At 33.6% G+C, this 22262-nt stretch overlaps 1 protein-coding gene across 1 annotated transcript in view; it reads right to left on the minus strand.

The window, feature by feature from the left end:
• Nucleotides 1-22262, minus strand: part of HELZ (helicase with zinc finger) — a 284703-nt gene that overhangs the window by 257366 nt on the left and 5075 nt on the right. The window contains exons 3-4 of the mRNA XM_051995260.1: nt 21550-21580; nt 15164-15325 (exon numbers count right to left, since the gene is read on the minus strand). The gene's annotated coding sequence lies outside the window, so the exon portion shown is untranslated. The remainder of the gene's footprint in view (nt 1-15163; nt 15326-21549; nt 21581-22262) is intronic.

Raw genomic sequence — 22262 nt, forward strand, 5'->3', positions numbered from 1 at the left:
ATAGAGTTGAGATCAATAAATATAATGAGAATAGAATGATGAACTACACCAACCCAATAATTTCCACATTCCAAAGATGAAAGCCAGAGAAGGAAATGGATTAAACTTCAGTTTCGGTAGAAACCTATACCCAGACAGATATGAAGGCTACCTGAAGGAAGGAGTCTCTTCCAAAGGATATTAAATAGTTTTCTTTTTTTTTCTTTTTTACTTTTTGGGCTTTGCTTTGTGAGTTTAAATATAATTTTCATTTTTTCTTCCGCTTCTTTTTAAGAAGTATTTACTGAACTATTGTTCTTAATTTTGAAGTCAGCTGTACTACAGAAATTTTTAATATTTTACACTTTTATATCATTTCATTCTTCCATTTAGAGTTGAATTTAAGTGAATTTAAGTTCAACAACTTGTACTTTGCAGGACTGCTGCTTAGTGAATTTTGAATTTGTATATACACAATTTTTTATTTTCATTTAAACTATATTTTTCTGTCACAAAAATTGTAAGTTGGATTTTTGTTTTGAATGCAGCTTCTACTTTTAGATTTCATTTCAAATTTGTTTTGTTTCTTTTCCTAACCTGTACTAATTGTGTAAGGTCCCTTCCTGCTCTAATCCATTATCCTAAGATATTTGTCACATGTCACCTGGAGGTGACACCCTATATTTCTATACAATATAGGATCATTCAGTTAATGTAATTTTTTTTGATAAGTAGTCAAATATCAGCATTATTGTTCAATATTATAAAATATAAATAGTACTAATGTGGACTTAACTCTTTTCTCCTGTCAGGAAGAAACCTATCTGGCTATTAACAGGTATAACCAATTCCCAGACTATCCTATTTGCATAAAGTAACTGAGGCTGGAACTCTTTATCAGCCTCCATTGTCTATCCCTCCAACTTCTGGGCATCTTTAAACAATCTTTGAGATACCCATTAACATCTTTAACCTGACAGGCCAGTTATTCCATCTAGCTCCTCTTTGATCTCTCCCTCGTAAGTAACACCCAAGTTTGTATTTCCCCTATAAAAGATTTGCTCATGATGAAGATTTTTGCTAAATCCTTTTCAGGACTTAAGCCCATTCTGAGTATTCTCTTTCCCCATTATAATACCTTCACTTTAATGGCATCTTTCTCCTTACTCTAGTTAACTCTGTTTAACCTGCTAAACTCTATGGATCTAACTTGCCAGTCAATGGCATACTCAGGCCTCATAGCATATTTTTTAAATGGATTTTTTCCAGATTCCTTTCTTTGATAACCCTATTGTTTTCCCAATTCTACTTCATATTTGCCACTCTGGTGCCAATTTTCTCTCTTACTTTGTCTGTAACCTCCTCCCCTAAATAAAGAGAATGAACGGTGTGAATTTGTCACATGTTTATTTCCAACTGGAATTGCCACCTTGATCTAATCAGTACCTTAAAAGTACTGTCAAAGATTATGGAGAGCAGATAAAACTTGCTGTGACCTCTGACTTTCTCTCAAACCAACAGTAGATTAAGCCTCTAAACTGGTTTTGGAATCATAGAACCCACAAATATTTGAAGTACAACACATTTCCAGAAGAAGATACCCTGGAAGAACTTCAGAGCAGATCTGTTTCAAACGGGCAGGGGGACAATCTGCTGCACCCAGACGGCAGCACTGGAAGCCTGAGTCAAGGAACTAGGGTGGGAAGGCGGAGCTTTGTAGCTTCTACACCTGGGAATCCTCAGTGAGCTTTTTAAGCTACTCAGTTCTGGTTGCAAATGGGTGATCTAGCAGATTTACTACAAAAGGCAAATTGTAAACCACTGAGCCCCAGAAGAACACGAGACCTAGCCCTGATTACCCCGCACAAAAGTCAATCAGCAGAATTGCCCCAGGGTAAACTAAAGCAACTGTTTCTCCTGTGTTAAATGTAGACCTCAAGGAGGGACAGGACAGGAAAAGGAAAAGGAAAAAGGAGAAAGAGGAAAGAGGAAAAGGCTAGAAAAGGGGGAAAGGGAAAAGGAAAGGAAACCAAAAACTCTCACCATAGACAGCTTCTATGGAGAGAGAACAGACTGCAAATCCTGAGATTCCATCAACTCCAGATGAAGCCCCAAAGAGAGACATGAGCTGGTCCCCATTTTACAAGGCTTTCTTGGAAGATTTCATAAAGGATCTTATAAAAGAGTTAGAAGAAAAATAGGGAAAGGAAATGAGATTTTTGGAAGAAGGCATGGGAAAAGCATATAAGTCCCTACAAAATAGATTTGATGAAATGGGAAAAGCCTATAACTCTTTACAAAATAGATATGAAAAAGATACCAATTCATTGAAAAACAGAATTTGTGAAATGGAAAAAAAAAATGCAATGAACAAAACAATCCAACAGGCCAAATACAAAAAGAGCTAAAAAAAAGGTAACAAGAAAAAATACGCTAAAAATTAGAACTGAACAAATGAAAGTGAATGACTCAAAAAGACTTTAAGAATCAAACAAAAACAAAAAAAAATGAAAAGATTGAGGAAAATATGAAATACCTCCCAGCAAAAACAACTGACCTGAAAAATAGATCTAAGAGAGACAATCTAAAGGTAACTGGACTTCCTGAAAGCCATGATGAAAAAATGAACCTTGACATTATCTTGCAGGAAATCATAAAAGAAAACTAACCTGATGTTTTAGAATCAGATTGTAAAATATCCATTGAAAGAATTCACCGATCACCTCCTGAAAGAGACCCCAAAATTAAACTCCAAGGAATATCGCGGCTAAATTTCAGAACTATTGCACCAAGGAAAAGATATTGCAAGCAGCCAGAAAGAAACGATTTAAATACTGCGGAGACACAATCAGAATAACCCAGGACCTAGCAGCTTTCACCTTAAAAGACTGAAGGACCTAGAATCTGATATTCGGAAAAGTGAAGGAACTTGGATTACAGCAAAAAAAAAGCTATCCAGCTAAAATGAACATTATCTTTCAGAAAAGAAGATGAACATTCAATGATATAGATGAATTTCATCTATTTCTGATGATAAGATCAGAATGAACAAAAAAATTTATCTCCAAACACAGAACTCAAGAGAAGCATAAAAGGTAAAAAAGAAAGAACTCTTGAGAACTATATTTCTGTTATGGGTATATTTAGAGAGTGCTAGTATAATTTGATTTTATTATGATAATATGAAAAAGAAACTAGAGGTGAAAAGAGGATTGTATGGGAAAAGGAGGTAAAATAAGGGAAATTACATCTCAGAAAGAGGCAAAGAAGACCTATTATAACTGAGGGGAAGAAGTGAGGGAAGGAAAGAAAAGGAGAAGAATGAACATTGTGTGCATCTTACTCTCATCAGATTTGGCTCAAAGAGAGACTATCAGACTTGGTTTCACAGAGAAACTTGTCTCACCTTATAGAAAACTGGAAGGGGAAAGAGGAAAAGCAAGGGGAAGGCTAACAGAAAGGAAAACAGAAGTAGTAGGGGAAAGATGTAAGAAAGGGGGAGGGGCTCTAAAAGGGGGAAGCCTGTTTAAGAGAAGTGGTGATCAGAAGCAAAATACTGGGGAGGAGGGAAAAAGGAAAGGAAAGAGAAAAGCATAACTTAAGGTAAATAAGATGGCAGGAAACACAGAATTAATTATTTTAACTGTGAATGTAAATAGGATGAACTCTCCCATAAAACAGAAGTGAAGAGCAGATTGGATTAAAAGCCAAAATCCTACAATATGTTGTTTATAAGAAATACATTTAAAGCAGAGTGACACATACAGAGTGAGGTAAAGGGCTGGAGTAGAACCTATTATGCTTCAGGTGAAGTAAAAAAAAGCAAGAGTAGCAAATCTTGATCTCACATCAAGTAAAAGCAAAGATAGATCTAATTAAAAGAGATAAAGAAGGAAACTATATCCAACTAAAAGTACCACAGATAATGAAGCTAATACTAAACATATATGCACAAAGTGGTATTAGCATCCAGATTCCTAGAGAAGTTGAGAGATGCAAGAAAAAATAGACAACAAAACTATACTAGTGGGGGATCTCAACCTTGATCTCTCAGAACTAAGTAATTCAAACCACAAAATAAATAAGGAAAAAAGAGGCAAAAAGAATGTTTAAAAAAAGTTGGTTTTAATAGATCTTTGGAGAAAATTGAGTGGACACAGAAAGGAGATTAATTTTTTCTTGGTGGTTCATGGGACCTATACAAAAATTTAGCATGTATTTGGGTATAAAAAAAATTCAAAATCAAATGCAGAATGAGTAAATGCATTTTTTCTAGATCATGATATAATTAAAAATCACATGCAATAAAATGCCAGGAGAAAATAGACCAAAAATTAATTGGAAGTTAAATAATCTAATTCTAAGGAATGAATAGGTGAAACAAAAAAAAAAAAAATCACAGATACAATCAATAACTTCATCCAAGAGAATGACAATAATGAGACAACACACCAAATTTGTGGGACCAGCCAAAGCAGTTGTTTGGGGAAACGTTATATCTCTAGATGCTTACTTGCATAAAATAGAGAAAAAGAAGATCAATGAACTGAGCTTACAATTAAAAAAGCTAGAAAAAGAACAAATTAAAAATCCTCAATTAAATACCAAATATGAAATTCTGAAAATAAGAGATTAATAAAATTGAAAATAATTCAGTATTAGGTAAATATTAGCATAATTGACTATATCAATAACCAAACTAACGAAAACCATATGATTATCTCAATAGATGCAGAAAAAGCATTTGATAAAATCCAACACCCATTCTTATTAAAAACACTAGAATGTTTAGGAATAAATGGGCTTTTCCTTAAAATGATCAAGAGCATCTATTTAAAACCATCAGCAAGCATCATATGTAATGGAGACAAACTAAAACCATTCCCAGGAGTGAAACAAGATTGCCCACTATCAGCATTACTATTCAATATTCAATATAATAGAAATGTTAGCTTTGGCAAAAAGAGGGAGAAAAAGAGATAAAAGGAGTTAGAGTATGTAATGAAGAAATCAAATTATCACTTTTTGCAGATATGATGGTATACTTAGAGAACCCTAGAGAATCAACTAAAAAATTATTAGAAATAATCCACAACTTCAGCAAAATTGCAGGATACAAAATAAATCCACATAAATCATCAGCATCTTTATATACTACCAGCAGCAAGAAATACCAAAAAAAAAAAAAAAAAATCCATTCAAAATAATTGTTGATAGTATAAAATATTTGGGAATCTATCTGCCAAGGGAAAGTCAGGAACTATACAAATATAACTCTGAAACATTTTCCACACAAATAAAGTCAGATCTAAATAGCTGGAAAAATATCATGTGCTCATGGGTATGCCAAGCAAATAAAAATGACAATACTACCTAAATTAATCTACTTATGTAGTGCCATACCAATCAAACTCCCAAGAAATTATTTTACAGATTTAGAAAAAATAGTAACAAAGTTTATCTGAAAGAATAAAAGGTCAGGAATTTCAAGGGAATTAATGAAAAAAAAAAATACCATTGAAGGTGGCCTAGCTGGGCCAGACCTAAATCTATATTATAAAGCAGTGGTCATCAAAACCATTTGGTACTGGCTAAGAAATAGAGGAGTCACTAGACTAGAAATTGTTGCAATTTCTTCATCTGAAAATTGTCTGTCCATATCCTTAGACCATTTATCAATTGGAGAATGGCTTGAATTCTTATAAATTTCATTGTACACAGCAACATCAATATTATACAATGATCAACTCTGATGAATATAACTCTTTCCAACAATGAAAGGATTAATGCCAGTTCTAATGATCTTGTAATGAAGAGAGTCATCTACACCCAGAGAAAGGATTGTGGATCACAACATTCTCACTCTTTTTGATGTTGTTCACTTGCATTTTCTTTTCTTACTCATTTTCTTTCCTTTTTAATCTAATTTTTCTTGTTGCACAATTCTATATAGATTGTCCAGATTAACCGAAGAGGAAATAAATTACTTAAATAGTCCCATTTTAGAAATGATTTTCTATAATCTCTTTGCCAATATTTTATTTAAGATTTTTGCATCAACATTCATTAGGGAGATTGAGCTATAATTTTCTTTCTCTGTTTTCAGCCTACCTGGTTTAGGGATCAGTACCATGTCTATGTCATAAAAGGAATTTGGTAGGACTCCTCCAATCCCTATTTTTAAAAATAGTTTATATAGCATTGGAGTTAATTGTTCTTTAAATGTTTGGTAGAATTCACATGTAAATCTAATTAAATAAATTAGAGTAGGTAATGAGGAAACCAAACTATCACTCTTTGCAGATGATATGATGGTATACTTAGAGAACCCTAGAGAATCAACTAAAACACTATTAGAAATAATCCACAATTTTAGCAAAGTTTGCTAAATACAAAATACATACAAAATAAATATACAAAATAAATCCATATAAATCATTAGCATTTTTACATATCACTAACAAGCAAGAGATACAAAGAGAAATTCCATTTAAAATAACTATCAATAATGTAAAATATTGGGAATCTATCTACCGAGGGAAAGTCAGGAATTATATAAGCAAAACTATAAAACTCTTTCCACACAAATAAAGTCAGATTTAAGCAATTGGAAAAGTACCAAGTGTTCTTGGACAGGTCAAGCAAATATAATAAAGATGACAATGCTCCCTAAACTAATCTATTTATTATTATTATTATTTTATTTCATGCTATACCAATCAAACTCCCAAGAAACTATTTTATTGACCTAAAAAAAAATAACAACAAAATTCATCTGGAAGGACAAAAGATCAAGAATATCAAAGGAATTAATGAAGAGAAAAGCAAATGAAGGTGGCCTATGCCAGATATAAAACTATATTATAAAGCAGTGATCATCAAAACCATTTGGTATTGGCTAAGAAATAAAGAAGTTGATCAGTGTAATAGGTTAGGTTCACAGAACAAAATAATCAATGACTAAAGCAATCTAATATGTGACAAACCTAAAGGACCCAGCTTTTGGGATAAGAATTCACTATTTGACAAAAACTGCTGGGAAAACTGGAAACTAGTATGGCAGAAACTAGGCATTGACCTACATCTAACACTGAATACCAAGATAAGGTAAATATAGAGTCATGATCTAGACATAAAAAATGATATTATAAACAAATTAGAAGAACATAGGATAGTTTACCTCTCAGATTTGTGAAGGAGGAAGGAATTTGTGACCAAAGAAGAACTAGAGATCATTATTAATCACAAAATAGAAAATTTTGATTATATCAAGTTTAAAAAGTTTTTGTTTTTGTACAAACAAAACTAATGCAGACAAGATTAGAAGGGAAGCAATAAACTGGGAAAATATTTTTATATCCGAAGGATCTAATAAAGGCCTCATTTCTAAAATATATAGAGAATTGACTCAAATTTATAATAGTTCAAGCCATTCTCCAACTGATAAATGGTCAAAGGATATGAACAGACAATTTTCAGATGAAGAAATTGAAACTATTTGTAGTCACGTGAAAAGGTGCTCCAAATCACCCATAAGATTGGCTAAGAGGGCAGGAAAAGATAAAGACAAATGTTGGCGGGGATGTGGAAAAACTGGGACACCGATACCATCTTTGGTGGAATTGTGAATACATCCAGCCATTCTAGAGAGCAATTTGGAACTATGCTCAAAAATCCATCAAACTGTGCATACCCTTTGATCCAGCAGTGTTACTACTGGGCTTATATCCCAAAGAGATCTTAAAGGAGGGAAAGAGGGCTATATGTGTAAAAATGTTTGTGACAGCCCTCTTTGTAGTGGCAAGAAACTGAAAACTGAGTGGATGCCCATCAATTGGAGAATGACTGAATAAAGTACAGTACATGTATGCTATGGAATACTACTGTTCTATAAGAAACAACCAGCAGGATTGTTTCAGAGAGGCTTGGAGAGGCCTACATGAACTGATGATAAATGAAATGAGCAGAACCAGGAGATCATTATACATGGCAACAAGGAGACTATATGATAATCAACTCTGATGGATGTGGCTCTCTTCAACAATGAGAGGATTCAAACCAGATCCACTTGTTCAGTGATGAAGAGAGCCATCTACACACAGAGAGAAAACCGTGACAACAGAGTGTGGAACACAACATAGCATTCTCACTCTCTCTGTTGTTATTTGCTTGCATTTTTTTTTCTTTCTCAGTTTTTCTTTACCTTCTTGATCTGATTTCTCTTGTGCAGCAAGGTAACTGTGTAAATATATACATATATAATACTGGATTTAACATGTATTTCAACATATTTAACTACCTGCCAGCTGGGAGAGGGGGAAAAAGGGGAAAATTTGGAACAAAAGGTTTTGCAAGGGTCAATGTTGGAAAAATTATCTATGAATACACTTTGTAAATAAAAAATAAAATAATTTTCTAAAAGTGTTATACTATCTAGAAGAGAATGGTCTAAAACTTTCAAATGACAAATACCAGTTTTATAGAGCTTCTGATAAATAAGTACATTATATACTATCACAATAAGTTATGAATGACAGCATAGAAAAGAGAGTATTCCTGATTTAGCCATATCAAACATTTGATGATTGGCACAATTTTATTAGAAGCTATCCTGATAATAGATCACCTCATCTGAACATATGATTGAAAAAGCATAGAAGCAGAAGGATAAGAAATGAAAAGTTAATACAAAGCCATTTGAGAACCAACAAACCAACAAATGTAAACAAGATTTCAAAGACTTGATCAGATGCCTAACACATGCACCAGTGTTGACCTATGTAGGCCATGCAAGTCTTTTTATTTGAATAGCAATACCAACTTGAAGAATTTCAGCGCAGTTCTATATCAAGAGATTGATGGTTGCCCAAAAAACTGGTGTATGTGCCAAAAAGCACGTAAGCAATAATGACTTGTTATTTGTACTCTATAAAAGCTAGAATCCTTGGTTCTGAAGTTGGTTCTCCCTGAAAAGTTCATGTGTATAAAACAAATTTGCAAGATGGATTTGACAATCCATATTAATGGATATCATATTAATGAGTATCAAATGATATGCTACTTAACAAAGATGGAAGGTAGCACTTATCAAAGCCAAATCCAACATATACTACCAACCAAAGAAGACTATGAGGATGTAATATTCAAGGAGCTGAATTACAAGCAAACAGCACTAAAGGTAAAAGTATAGGACTTCAACTATACCAGCATGCCAGCAGTTTGGTTTCTTTGACTCAAGTTGTCTATGGATGACTAGTAAAGAGAGTACATGACTGATGTGCAGAAATAGTACAAGCCAAAAGTAATAAGATGATACCAAGTGACAGTTCTTTAAAGTCATTTATTGAAACAATAACAAAACTTGGGGGTTATGCTATTAAGTATTATACCAAACTTTTATTGAACCCATACATGGTATTAAAAGCAATTGATTCTACCTAATTCATGATTATGAACACTTTCAATGATGATTTTGAATACAAAGACCTAATAAGAAAGAAATTTTACTGGCCCAAGATGACAGCAGACATCACAAAGAAAATGAGACACATGCTCAGTGTATCCAAAAAAGTATTCCCAAAATTGGGAGAACATAAATACTATCAAATCTTGGTAAACTTTCTATATTGATATAAGCCATTAGTGGCAACTGACAATTTTGCAAGGTATACAGACACACCCAAGTAGGACACAAAAAGTTGCCATTGTTGCTAAAATACTGTGAGAAAAGTCTTTCTCAGTATATGAATTTACTTCCAGGATCCAAATCTAACACTTGAAGGTATAGTTTCAGTTGACATCGAAGTTTAGAAGAATATATCACCAACCTTAAAAAGACCATCCATCTACCTGAATAATTCAACCACTCACAGATGAAGAATGACATAAGAACAAAAATTTCACTAAAGCTAACATGACTTTTTCAGGTACATCATACAATTCTACCCAAGATAATAGCACACTGCCAACTGGTGCATGAACCATGCCTACTTAATAGTCTGGAATCTCTGAGGTCAGAAACAGCAAACATAACCACTGTATCTCACAGCTAAGAAATAAAAGAAACTCACTACCTATTTATAGCTTCAATTCAGAAGTACAGTGAAAAAAACAAATAAAATTATGATGAATGAAATCATTGCAAAATCTTCAACAAGGTAATATGGCTTTGCTGAGAAATTCAAGTGTTCAGGGACACACAAGTTAGGAGATTAATAGAAAGCTATCCAATACCTTGTTGTAGAGACTAGATAATCACATTTACAAAATAGCCCTTCAAACTGGTAGAGGTCCTACAAAAACAACTCACCACAATCACTTACTGCCTATATATAAATTAATTGGACTTCCTAAAGGTAGGTGACTAATGGATCCTGACCTTAGTGGATTGTAAGCAAAGAGAGTCAGCAAGTCATAGAAAGTTTGCCAGATCCAAACAATGGTTGGTAAATTGACATTTCAATTAAAGAAGACTCTGAAGTTTATAACTCAACAACATTTAAAATAATGGAAAATGCCTGAAGTCAAAAAGAAGCACCTTTTCTACCTAGTACTTCAATAGTCAAAACTTCTAATATATGGTCACATACCATACTGTCCTAGGCCCTTTTACAAATTCAGATTTACAAAGGCAAAACTATAGTTCTAATTATGATCAGCCCAAATCATCAACTAGCTCAAGGGTATATAGATCATTAGGTTACTTCAGAATTAGGCAATATTCAACCAGACTAACTGACAATGTCCCAAGGGAAATAGCAGAAATGGTTAAACATGTTGGCCAGATGATAAAATTAATGGGTTTTTTGTCCACATAATGTGTGCTTTGCATGAAAGTAAAGAAATTCATTGGTGCATGTTAATTGCTACATGTTTTGAATATGTTTTTATTTTATTATTCTTAAGTATTATTCTATGATTTTTATTTGTCTTTGTTAATATGCATGAATGGTAGAGTAATCTGTTGAACATATATATTTATTTGTGAATATGCTGCTTTTTCTGCATTTTTCAAAATGCCAATCTATTAATAATGTTCTTATTACTTTATTCTACTGCTGTTATAAATATCTACTTGTGTGCTGTGGATATAATGTGAATTATATCCTGCCTTTAATTTAGAAATGAGATCACAGAAGCAGCCTGTTAAGAAATGCTCTATACTGTGATATGCTTGATGTATGTAATGTTGATAGATATTTACTGTGAAGGACACTCTAAGGTGAGTGCCTAGGTCTCTGAGTTAATCATCCTGTTAAGAGCAGATACTTATGTTAATCCTGTGCTGTATATATAATTCCTGTTGTCAAGTGTTATTGCAGATTTTGTAAAGTACTGCAAAATTCAAAACCTAAGTTGCATTGTAGCTGTCTGATCAGACAGAATGATCACTCTGTGTGCAAAGGGAAGGATTTCAGAACTTAACTGCATGAGTTTATGAGTTTATTGTAGTCCAGCAATGTTTCCTTCTGTTCTGGAAAGGTTTAAAGCTATGGCAAAGCTGAGCCAAAGGAAATTTGGAATTGAATGCTATGGTGGGAGAAAGGAAAGGAGAGGTGAAGCAAGAATTTACTATGTGACAAAAACTTGGGAAAACTAAAAAGTAGTCTGGAAAATCCAGGCACAGATTAACTCTCACATGATATACCCAACATAAGGTCAAAAGGAGTATATAATTTAGACATATAGAGTAATACAATAAGATTAGGAAAACATGGAAATTTTTATCAGCTCTATAGATAAGGGAAGAGTTTATGAACAAACAAGGGATAGATAGGATAATAAAATCTAGATAATTTTGGTTACATGAAATTAAAAAGATTTTGCAGAAACAAAACCAATGGGGTAGGGGGAAATTTATTGCAAGCTTCTCTGATAAAGGCCTCATTTTCAAAATATATAGGGAACTAAATCAAATTTATAAAAATAAGAACCATTTCAAAAGAGTATTAACAGGCTGTTTTCAGACAAAGAAATCAGCTACCTATAGTCATATTTTTAAAATGCTCCAAATCACTAATAATTTGAGAAATACACATTAAAAATACTTTGAAGTAGAACTTCACACCTATCAGACTGGCTAACATGATAGAAAGGAAAATGACAAATGTTGGGAGGGGATACAGAAAAATTGGTAAACGAGTATCTGTGGAGAACTGTAAACTAGTCCAACCATTCTGGAGAACAATTTCAATACAAGGTCTAGATCTCAAAGAGATCAAAGGAAAAGGGTGGGGTGGGAAGGGGCAGCTAAGTGGTACAGTGGATAAAGCACCAGCCCTGAAATCAGGAGGACCTGAGTTCAAATTTGGTCTTAGACACTTAACACTTCCTAGCTGTGTAACTCTGGGTAAGTCAATTAACCTCAATTGCCTTAGCATTAAAAAAAAAAAAAAAAAAATCAATCTAACCACTAGAAACTACATGCTGGAATAAGCTAGATAGAGTAGGGAATTAGAGAAACTGGATGAAAGAATTTCAGAATAGGTTCAAGTGTCTAGAGAACAACCAAACAGAAATGCAAACTCAATTATCCCTAAAGGAGGTATGAAAGAGTTTCTGACAGAATTAGAAAGAAACCTAGACTATCAGTTTGGCTAAAATTAATCTACACTGAATGGCACTAAAAAGACATTCAGTTTGAGAATTCAAGAGAAGATAGGTCATATCCAAAAAGCAATAGACATAAAGTTTATCTGGAGATAGAGAGAGAAGGAACAGAATCTCACACAAGAAATACCTTCAAGGAAGACCTCTGGCAGCAAAGAAGAATGCTATGGATTTAAGAAATGGTCCTAGAAGTTGGAAACCAAGGTAGGAAAAGCAAACTTAGTAACTAACCCCAGTCAAAAGACTTGTTTATCTCAAGATTGAGAGAAATGTGAAGACAAGACACGAAAAGAAAGGCTCTGTGTTGTTGGGGGGGGGGGGGAGTGAAGAGGAAGGGAATAGGGAAATACAATACAAGAAGGTCTGAGTTGACTTGGCCACATGTGTGCCTTACTTCTTTATATTCTAAATTTGCATTAACTCTTCCCACAGATACTGCATTTGTAGATTACACCTCAAGTAAGGAGGATTTGAATGTTTTATAACTACTTTGCTTTCTTAGTAAATACCTTTGCTTTTAATTGATTTTGAAATTGAAGCTTAGCTATTAAAGATAAGCTTACCAGCAGACGTTCAAGAGCTATAGTTTTTCAACAGTGTACTTGGAAGATATTCTGTGAATACAATAGGACAGTAGTAGCTGTCCAAAGAGAGACTCAATCTGTAAAGTGCTAAATTGGGATAAGGACTTGGAATTTAGAAGGAAATTTAAAATATTTTCTGATATAGAATGAGAATTAGCTCCACCTACAAGTAAAGCCTCTAGTAAGAAAATTTATTTTAATAGGAGTGATTTCAGATAAGCTGATGCTGATTTAGTTTTTTTTAACTTGTTAAGTCCTGTCCAACTTTGTGACCTCATTTGGGGTTTTCTTGGCAAAGATACCAGAGTAAGTTTGCCATTTCCTTCTCCAGCTCATTCCATTATGCCATTTAGTTACTTAGGGTTTTAATGCTATGTTTTACTCAAAATCTTTCAAAAATGAGTGTTGAAAATTATTTTTACACATAATTGGAAAAAATAAAATATTAAGTGGGAGGGGAAAGTTATATTTTAAATTTGTGATAAGCTTAAAAAGAAAACTATTTTAGTAGATTCTATTCATGTATAATTGTTTTTCTTTTCTACTTTGTATAGCAAAATATTTGTTTTATTTGTTATTTTGTTAAATTTAGGATAAGATAGAATAAAATATTTTTAAAGTCTCTCCCCAAAATACTATGTTTTAAACTAACAACAACAACAAAAAAACTCCAAACCTCCACCCATTCTTTTGAATGTAGATGCCATGGCCACACAGATCTCTGGGATCCCTACTGCCAACGTGAACTTAACCTTAGTGTTTCACATGCTACCTTCCTTTATATGCTCAATATAATATAGCTGCTATCCTTCTCTCCTACAAATTAAATAAAATTACCTTGTATTTCTGTATATACTCAGGTATATCAGTTTCCCCAAAAGGCTGTGCTTTCAGGGCAGGAATTGTTTCATTTTTTGTCTTTATAACCTTAACACCCAACAAAGTCCTTTATTAATATTATCTCATTTTTATGCTCACAACAACTCTGGGAAGTAGATGCCATTATTATTCCCATTTTATAGATAAGGAAATTGAAACTGAGAAAAGTAAAATGATTGGACAAAGTTACATAGTTACTAAGCCTCCTCAGGGCTGCATTTGAAATTAGATCTTCCTGAGACTCTAGGTCCTGAGGTATATCCTATGTGTCAGTACCTGTAGTCTTGATCCTTTTCAAATGAAGATACCTTACTAAACTGAACAATAATCAAAATGTCTACACAGTTTCAATTTTTAGTTTCACCTAAAAATGCATCAAGTGTTAGTTCATAATAATAACTGGGTTTACCTGACAGAGGTTAAAAAAATAGACTCAACTTAGAGAAAGTAAGCAAAGTAAATCAATCACCTTACAAAAAATAATATTTCGACAGAAAAAAAATGTCATTACACTGAAAGCAGATTTTTTTTCCCAGTGTGGTCTCCCACAAAACTAAGAGCTCAGACTTGAAACAAATGGATAGATAGTAACTCTGCTATATAGATGAATTGTGAATAGTCGGTTTAAAAAAAAAAGATGGTGACAAATAATTTAATTAAATATAGTAATTTTTTAATAACTTAGATACTTGGGAGAATGGGGAATGAGGGAATATAATTTATAATGTGACAAAAAATAATTTTAGAACAATACTATCTTACTTATTACTTATTTAAGAGAGGCAGCAATGGAAAAAGGAAGACTAATTGTAGCAGAAGTCAAGATTATCAAAAGAGACTTTTTTATGAAAGCAATATAGTCATCAATAAAAGATAGAAAACTGTAAGCACAGACGACTTAAGATACTATTGCCTTCATCAAACACAATGTTTTTCTTATTCTAAAGTAACATGAGATTTACATAAAAGTAGAAATATTATGGATATAATTAACAAAAAAATCATACATAGGATCAGAGATTTTATGCTGAATGGGATCTTTAAAGGACTTCAAAAAAATATCCCTCATTTTACAAGTGTGGAAACTGAGGTCAAAAGGTTAAATGACTTGCCCAGTAAAAGTGAGGCAGGATCTGAATCCAGGTCTTCCTGGATTCCAAGTCCAATGCTCTATCTCCACTGTTCTCCTTAGGGCTTTCATATTATGATGATCTGATTCTCTTGCATTGCATGTTGTTTTTTTTTTTCTTTTTAATATTCTCTATCCAGATAATCTAGGGTAGAAAGAAGAAAATCTTTTGAGGAACAGGAAATAATTTATGTTTAAAATTCTGTGCTGTAAAACTTAAGAGGTTCCAAGCTTAGAGATTGCTGTCCTTCATTCTCAAAGAGGACCAAAATGACATCATTATACTGAAGTCAAGATATAGTGTATCTGACTATGGCTGATCAGACCAAATACAAGCTCACAAGGTTGGGTACAAATAGTCCATAGTTCATATGAACATTTGGAGTGGAGATGACTCTGAACTTGCGCATCTCACATTTCTTTTAAGCTACTGAAATTCTGTTGCACTCATAAAGCACAGTGCCTTCTTTGATACAGGCATATCATGTTAGGTGGTCCTTTGCCAGCCTCTCCCATATCATGCAATCAATTCCAAATTTCTTCAGAGAGACCTTGAGAGTGAACTGATAGAGAGCCCGTTTTCTTGTCAGGTCAAAATCAGCATAAGCAGGAGACAATCAATTCATACCCTATTGCATCTTAGCCTCAAGAGCTGCATTGTGTACTCTCATATTCTGTGTGCTTCTTCTTACAATGATGCATAGGTATCTCTTCCACATCATGACTTTTGATTGTAAAACTTATGCCAGGGTCATGGCCCTATCAATGAAGCCACTTCAGAAAACTGTATATCTAGTTGACTTCAGGAAGCTGGCCTTCACTTGCCAGCCTTGTTTCACTCAGGGCTGCTAATAATAAAAGTCTTATACATGAATTTTTAAAAATTTCTTAAGCAAAAGGGGAGAGAAGCATGATTAGAAAATAATTCCTCTGAAAAAGATGTAGAGATCTGAGCAAACAAGTTCAATTTTAGTCAACAATGCAACATATGACCAAGAAAACTAATGTATTCTTGTATTAAACTGAGACATACCAAGAACTAAAGAGATAAAAGTACCAAGTGTATAGGTTATAATAGATCTCATATGAACTATTGTGTTCAGTTCTGGGCACAACATTTTTAAAAGGACAATAAACTGAAGAGTACTCAACAATGAACAATAAGCATGTTTAAGAGCCTCAAGATCACATCTTACAAAGAATAATTTAAAAGAAATAGGAATATTTTATCTGGGGAAAACAGAAAATTTTAAAAGGTAACCTGCTACCCAACCTCAAATATTTAAAAAAAACAAACTTTGGATTTGACCTAGAAATGGGAAAATACAAATTACATTTGTTCTCTTTGGCCCTTTAAGATATCACTCTACCAGGTACACTACTACTACTCTCCCTAGTAGAGGTAAAGAAGAAAGTTTAGGCTGGATGTGAGACAAAATTTCTTAACAATTAGAGATGTCCAGTAGAAGAAGGGAAGTATTTTAACTAAGGTTATATGTCCAATGTGTTACAAAAAGAATTCAATGCAGGTATGCTGTACTACATGACCTCCTACAAAGAGATTCTGTAAAATCTGTTTAAGGTGGTCCTTTATATAACTCCCCACAATATATATAACACATGCTTTTTTTTTTCTCTATTTTTATCACTGTTTTTAACTCTAGAAAATTATTAAGATTAAAAAAACTTAATATTAATAGAATTAAAGTTTACAATTATGTAGTGCTTTAAATTCAAAAGCCTATTACCACGATGTCACAGAGGTACCCTTGATTTCTTAAAGGTTATGTCTGTGTAGTATAGGTTTTCCATTTAACCGGAAATACTTCAAGTCTGAGCCTCTGGTAAGAAACTGTGTGTCCATCATGTAAAGAGATGATTAACTAAATGTGGAGTTTTGCCCCAGGTAGAGAGATCACCAGATAACCACAATAAACTTATGAATATAATGTAAGGAGGCATAGAGGTTAGTCACCTACTGAAGAGAATTCAAAAAACATGTAATCAATCTAAGAGGTTCTCCCTTTACCAAATCACTGCCCTCTAAGCCTAATTAGAAGACATTCATTATTTTGTTGTGATCTTAAGTATTACAACCATAAAGCCCTTTATAATAATTATCTCATTTGATTCTCACAACAACCATTCAAGCAAGTCAAGTAGAAGAAACTGAAAGCTCTATTAAGTAATTCGCCTGGAATCAAACCTAGATTAGTGATTCTAAGTGTAAGGCTCTTTCTAGGACACCAATCTGCAGGATTAACACTGCTACTCAACAATATTGCTTAGCCCCTTTCTAAGTAGCAAACAGGGATGACAGTAACTTAAAAAGTAAAGAATAAAAATATTAAGTTCATTTTCCCATCTGATATCTGAAATATCCTCCACACAACAATATGATCATAACAGATAAATTTAATAGCCTAAAACATTAAATAGTACTGCAAAACAAAAATTAGGGGAAAAGGGGGGCAGCTAGGTGATGCAGTGGATAGAGTCAGGAGGACCAGAGTTCAAATATGGTCTCTGAAACATAACATTTACTGTGTGACCCTAGGCAAGCCACTTGAAACCAATTGCCTCAGCCAAAAAAAAAAAAAAAAAAGGGAATTAGGGAAAAGGAACAATTCTAAAAATAACAAGAAAATTCCAAATCCTCCTAAGTTCCTTACCCGTATACATGAAGTTCATACATTATTGTCTGGGTTATCTCCTAAGGTTTTTTGACTCAAGTTCTTCACTTACAAAACTGGGGAAAAGCACCCTATTAAGCAGCCAGGCACTTATCATTTGCAAACAATCAAAGCTCAAGTTCTTTTAATAACCATGATTATAGAATACCATCTGTGGCCTAGCTAACAACAATCCTTTCGGCTCATTACTCTCTCACTGTCCACTGACAAATACACTAGTAATTTTTCTTAACTTTTCCTATACATAGCCGTTAGAGAATTCAAGCCCCACACTCAGGGAACAAAGGATCAGATAACAAGGTTATGTTATCTCTGTTCCTTAGAGTTCTTATTTCTACTCAAGTAGGGTGGCCTGTATCTATCTAGCACTCTAATCCTTCAAATCTTCCTTGATAAGAAGTTGTGTCTTTCCCAAAGGATCACAAAAACAATATCTTGGAGTTGCCAGATGCCCAACACTGATCCCAAGTTCATTTCCATGAATTATTGTGATACATTGTATAAATTTAGTACACAAGCAAAATCCAATTTAATTCAACAAAAATTTATTGACAATCTATTACATGCAAGTTAATGTGCTAGTCAAAAAAGATAAATAAAATGCAGTCCTTAATTTTAAGTTATTTATATGATTTAGCAGCACACAATTCATAACAACTAAAAAGGGTTTTATCTTTTCTGAAAAGAAGTAGACAATATACCCTGCAGTTCTTCTCTAAAACAAAATGACTTCTTAAACTTTCAGGTGGAGTTTCTTCTGATTACATATAATACTTTATCCTACCAAGAAGCATCAAATTTTGGCTGTGACTGTCATCTACAGATCACTGTTTTTCACTCTCCAGATAGCTCCTTGTTCTTTTTACAAACTACTGATTCAGGGGTCCTCAAACTTTTTAAATAGGGGGCCAGTTCACTGTCCCTCAGACTGTTGGAGGGCCAGATTATAGTAAAAACAAAAACTTTGTTTTGTGGCCCTTTAAATAAAGAAACTGAATAGCCCTGGATGAGGGGGATAACCATCTTCAGCTGCTGCATCTGGCCGGCGAGCCTTAGTTTGAAGACCCCTGGACTTAAAGTTTCATTTATCTTTTGGGGGTATCATAAAAGCCTCTTCCAAAATAATCACTTATAGCTTTCTGCACATCACCCTGAAAGGCAAAAACTCTTTACTTACAGAACATATGCATGGGTAATTTTTTACAACATTATCCCTTGCACCGTTCCGAAAAAGCAAAAACTCTTGAGAATTCTGAGAAGCTTGTAAATATACCATACACAAAAATTCTAGAGCATTATAATCAAATGATCAGTTTTTAAGATTTCAAGAGAACACTACTTTGCACAATAGAGAGCACATAGATTAAAGAAACAGGTGCTCTGCAAGGAACTGCATGACCTTGGGCAAGTCATCTATGGACTCTGTTTCTGCATATGTAAAATATGGGAGATATAATATATAGATGCAGATCAGCTAGATGGCAAATAGATAGAACACCAGCCCTGGAGTCAGGAATTGAGTTCCATTAAGATCTCAGATACTTAACGCTTTCTAGATGTATGACCTTGGGCAAGTCACCTAACCTTAAATGCCTCACCCCTCAAAAAAGGGAATAGATAGATGGTCTGTAAAATTCCACTAACTCTAGGATCCTATGAATTCAATTAAATTCATAAATACTGTTTCAAAAGTACAAAAAATCAGGAACTTAGAAATTTGATATTGGAATTATTTTGCTCACAATTAAATTGCATGCACAAAGAGGATGCACATATGCGAAATCAACAAAATTACTAAGCAGTACAGATACAGAAAATAGCAAAGTGCACTAAATAAGTATGTACAACATTTAAACACTTAATTCCCTGCCTTACTTGTCGTCATCTCCTACTCTTTTGCCTCCATTTCTGCCACTGAAAGTGATTCTCAAATTAGTTTCCAAAAATTGTATTGTGAATTACATCAACTACCTGTTAGCAAGAATAATTTCACCAAAAGCACAGAAGGAATTTTAGTATAAAGAAAGCAAAAGAGTAAAAAAGTAAATTGATAGTTGCCCATAACAGTTATAATGTTACAGGTATCATAACAAAAGCTATAAAAAGTCAAGCTACACTAATATCTTTGTCTTCTCCCCCACAAAAAAGGCTTTTTAAAAAATTTCAAAAAGCAATCAGTGTGTCAGTTTTGGCTTCACCAACCTACTTCCTAATAAAAATCTGCTGATCCTTTGAGCTGAATATGCCTAACTTACAAGAACAGGTTGATGTGCCTGCTAAATAACTACACTTAGAAGCATTTAACTTCTGCACAGATTTAATAGCATGGAAATTACTTAAACTTGGGAAGAAAACTTCCTACACATACACACACACACAAACACGAGGGCGCGCACGCCTGTGCGTGTGCGTGTGTGTGTGTGCGTGTGTGCGTGTGTGCGTGTGTGCGTGTGTGTGTGTGTGTGTGTGTGTGTGTAAAATAAATCAGTTATAATTTCTTTTAAGGAATCCTGCAAATGTCAAAACTTTCCCTGGTTTATGGCTCTTCTAACTAAAACAAAAGAATACTACTGACTATATCTTTCAGTTTTTATGAATTGTTAACTAATCTAAACCAATACTCAATAACAATCATAACTCTCTTCTGGAAAAATTTCAAAGCAAGATTATCAAATTTGATACATCAAAGGCTATTGATTATTCATTCTAACTGAATAGAAACAATATAGTCATCATTTGCCCAGCAAGGAGGCAGGACAGAATGGACAGAGGCATGTTCTAGGTTGAAGACTATCCTATGTCCTCTTTCCAGTGACTACAGTGCCATGCATGTGTTCAAACCAAAAAGATAACCAGCAGAAGATGGATTTCACAGGCACTAAGAGCTTAAGAGAAGCAGCTGACCAGAAGGTAAAAAATTCAAATGAACAATGAAACAGGTAGCCATGGAATCTGATTCCAACTATAAGTGACCTTGGAATTCCTAAAAGGAAAGGAACCTCAATTTCAGCACCCCAACCTAGTAAAACTGCTATCATCAAGATCATAATCAGTATGTTGCATAGTATAATCTTTGCCATTATAAGGTTTTTGTGTGATTTAAATGAGCACAGTTACAAACAGGGAAGTACTGAATACATTTCCAAGATTTCTAGGTAAGAGTTCAGGCCAAAAGTATGACAAATCTTAAAAGGCTCTATTCTCTCTGACAAAAGAGTAATAAATATTTTCTTAAGTTTATTAAAAAGCATATAATCATAATAATTTTTCATACCACTGTTTTTTAAAGTTCTTTTCCTTCCTCCAAAGGAGCTGAGAAGTTAAACACCTGCTACTGATTAAGTTTGTCCAATCCTTTCACTACAATTCAAAGAGTATGAAAAGGCTATTTTTCCACTGCTAGGCAAGCATTTGGACCTTGAATGTAGCCTATTATTTTCATGGGTTATTATATTTTAATGTGCACACAAATAGGAATGTCACAACTCATTCTTTATCAATGTACAAATTATATGTTAGCACTTTTCTGTTGAGTTCTGTTCACTGATATGCTCTTTTATAAATTTTCCTAGTCTTTTTCATTTTTTTGAAATATCTAGACTGTTGCCAACATGATACAGTATAGAGAAAACTAGTTTTGTAGTCAGAGAATTCAAATCTAAGTTCTGCTGCTTACCTGTATGACTTCTTTGGGCCTATTTCCTCACCTGAAAAATAAGAATTGAATTACAAATTTCTAAGTTCCCATTCAGCACTATATCTTATGATCATTTGTGAGTAAAAATTATTTCTCATGTCTTTCAAATGTTTAGCACTAAAAGTGACTGGGGAAAGGGAGATGATATTTATATCTATAGGACTCACTATGTCCCATGCACTATGCTAAGCACTTTTTAAAAAATATATTATCTCATATGATTCTCATAATAATCCATAAGATAAATGTTGTAACTGAGGCAGAGGTTCAATGATTTGCCCAGGGTTACACTGCTAGTTAATGATCTGAGGCCAGATTTGAATTTAAGTGTTCCTGACTCCAGACTCAGCTCTTTATTTACCAACTCACTGTATCACTACTTATAAGACAGCACTCCATAAAAAGCTGACTCAGCAATGTAAATTAAATATATTTACTATTAAAACTATCTTCTTGCTACATAACTGCAAAGTCAAAACTATTCAAATTTGGCAACTAATTTAGCAATTAGAAAATCTATTAACTCTAAAAGAGTACAGCCTTACCTAAAAATAATAGTTTCATGTCTCAACAAAACACCTAACTTTTAAAATGTGCTAAAGATGTAGACTTTTGCCTTAACACTTCTAAAATGATGAATGTTGTGACCAACTGTACCAAGTATTCTTCACGAATACACAAATTGCTTGAGG

This window comes from Antechinus flavipes, chromosome 4 (assembly GCF_016432865.1).
Source record: "Antechinus flavipes isolate AdamAnt ecotype Samford, QLD, Australia chromosome 4, AdamAnt_v2, whole genome shotgun sequence".
NCBI lineage: Eukaryota > Metazoa > Chordata > Mammalia > Dasyuromorphia > Dasyuridae > Antechinus > Antechinus flavipes.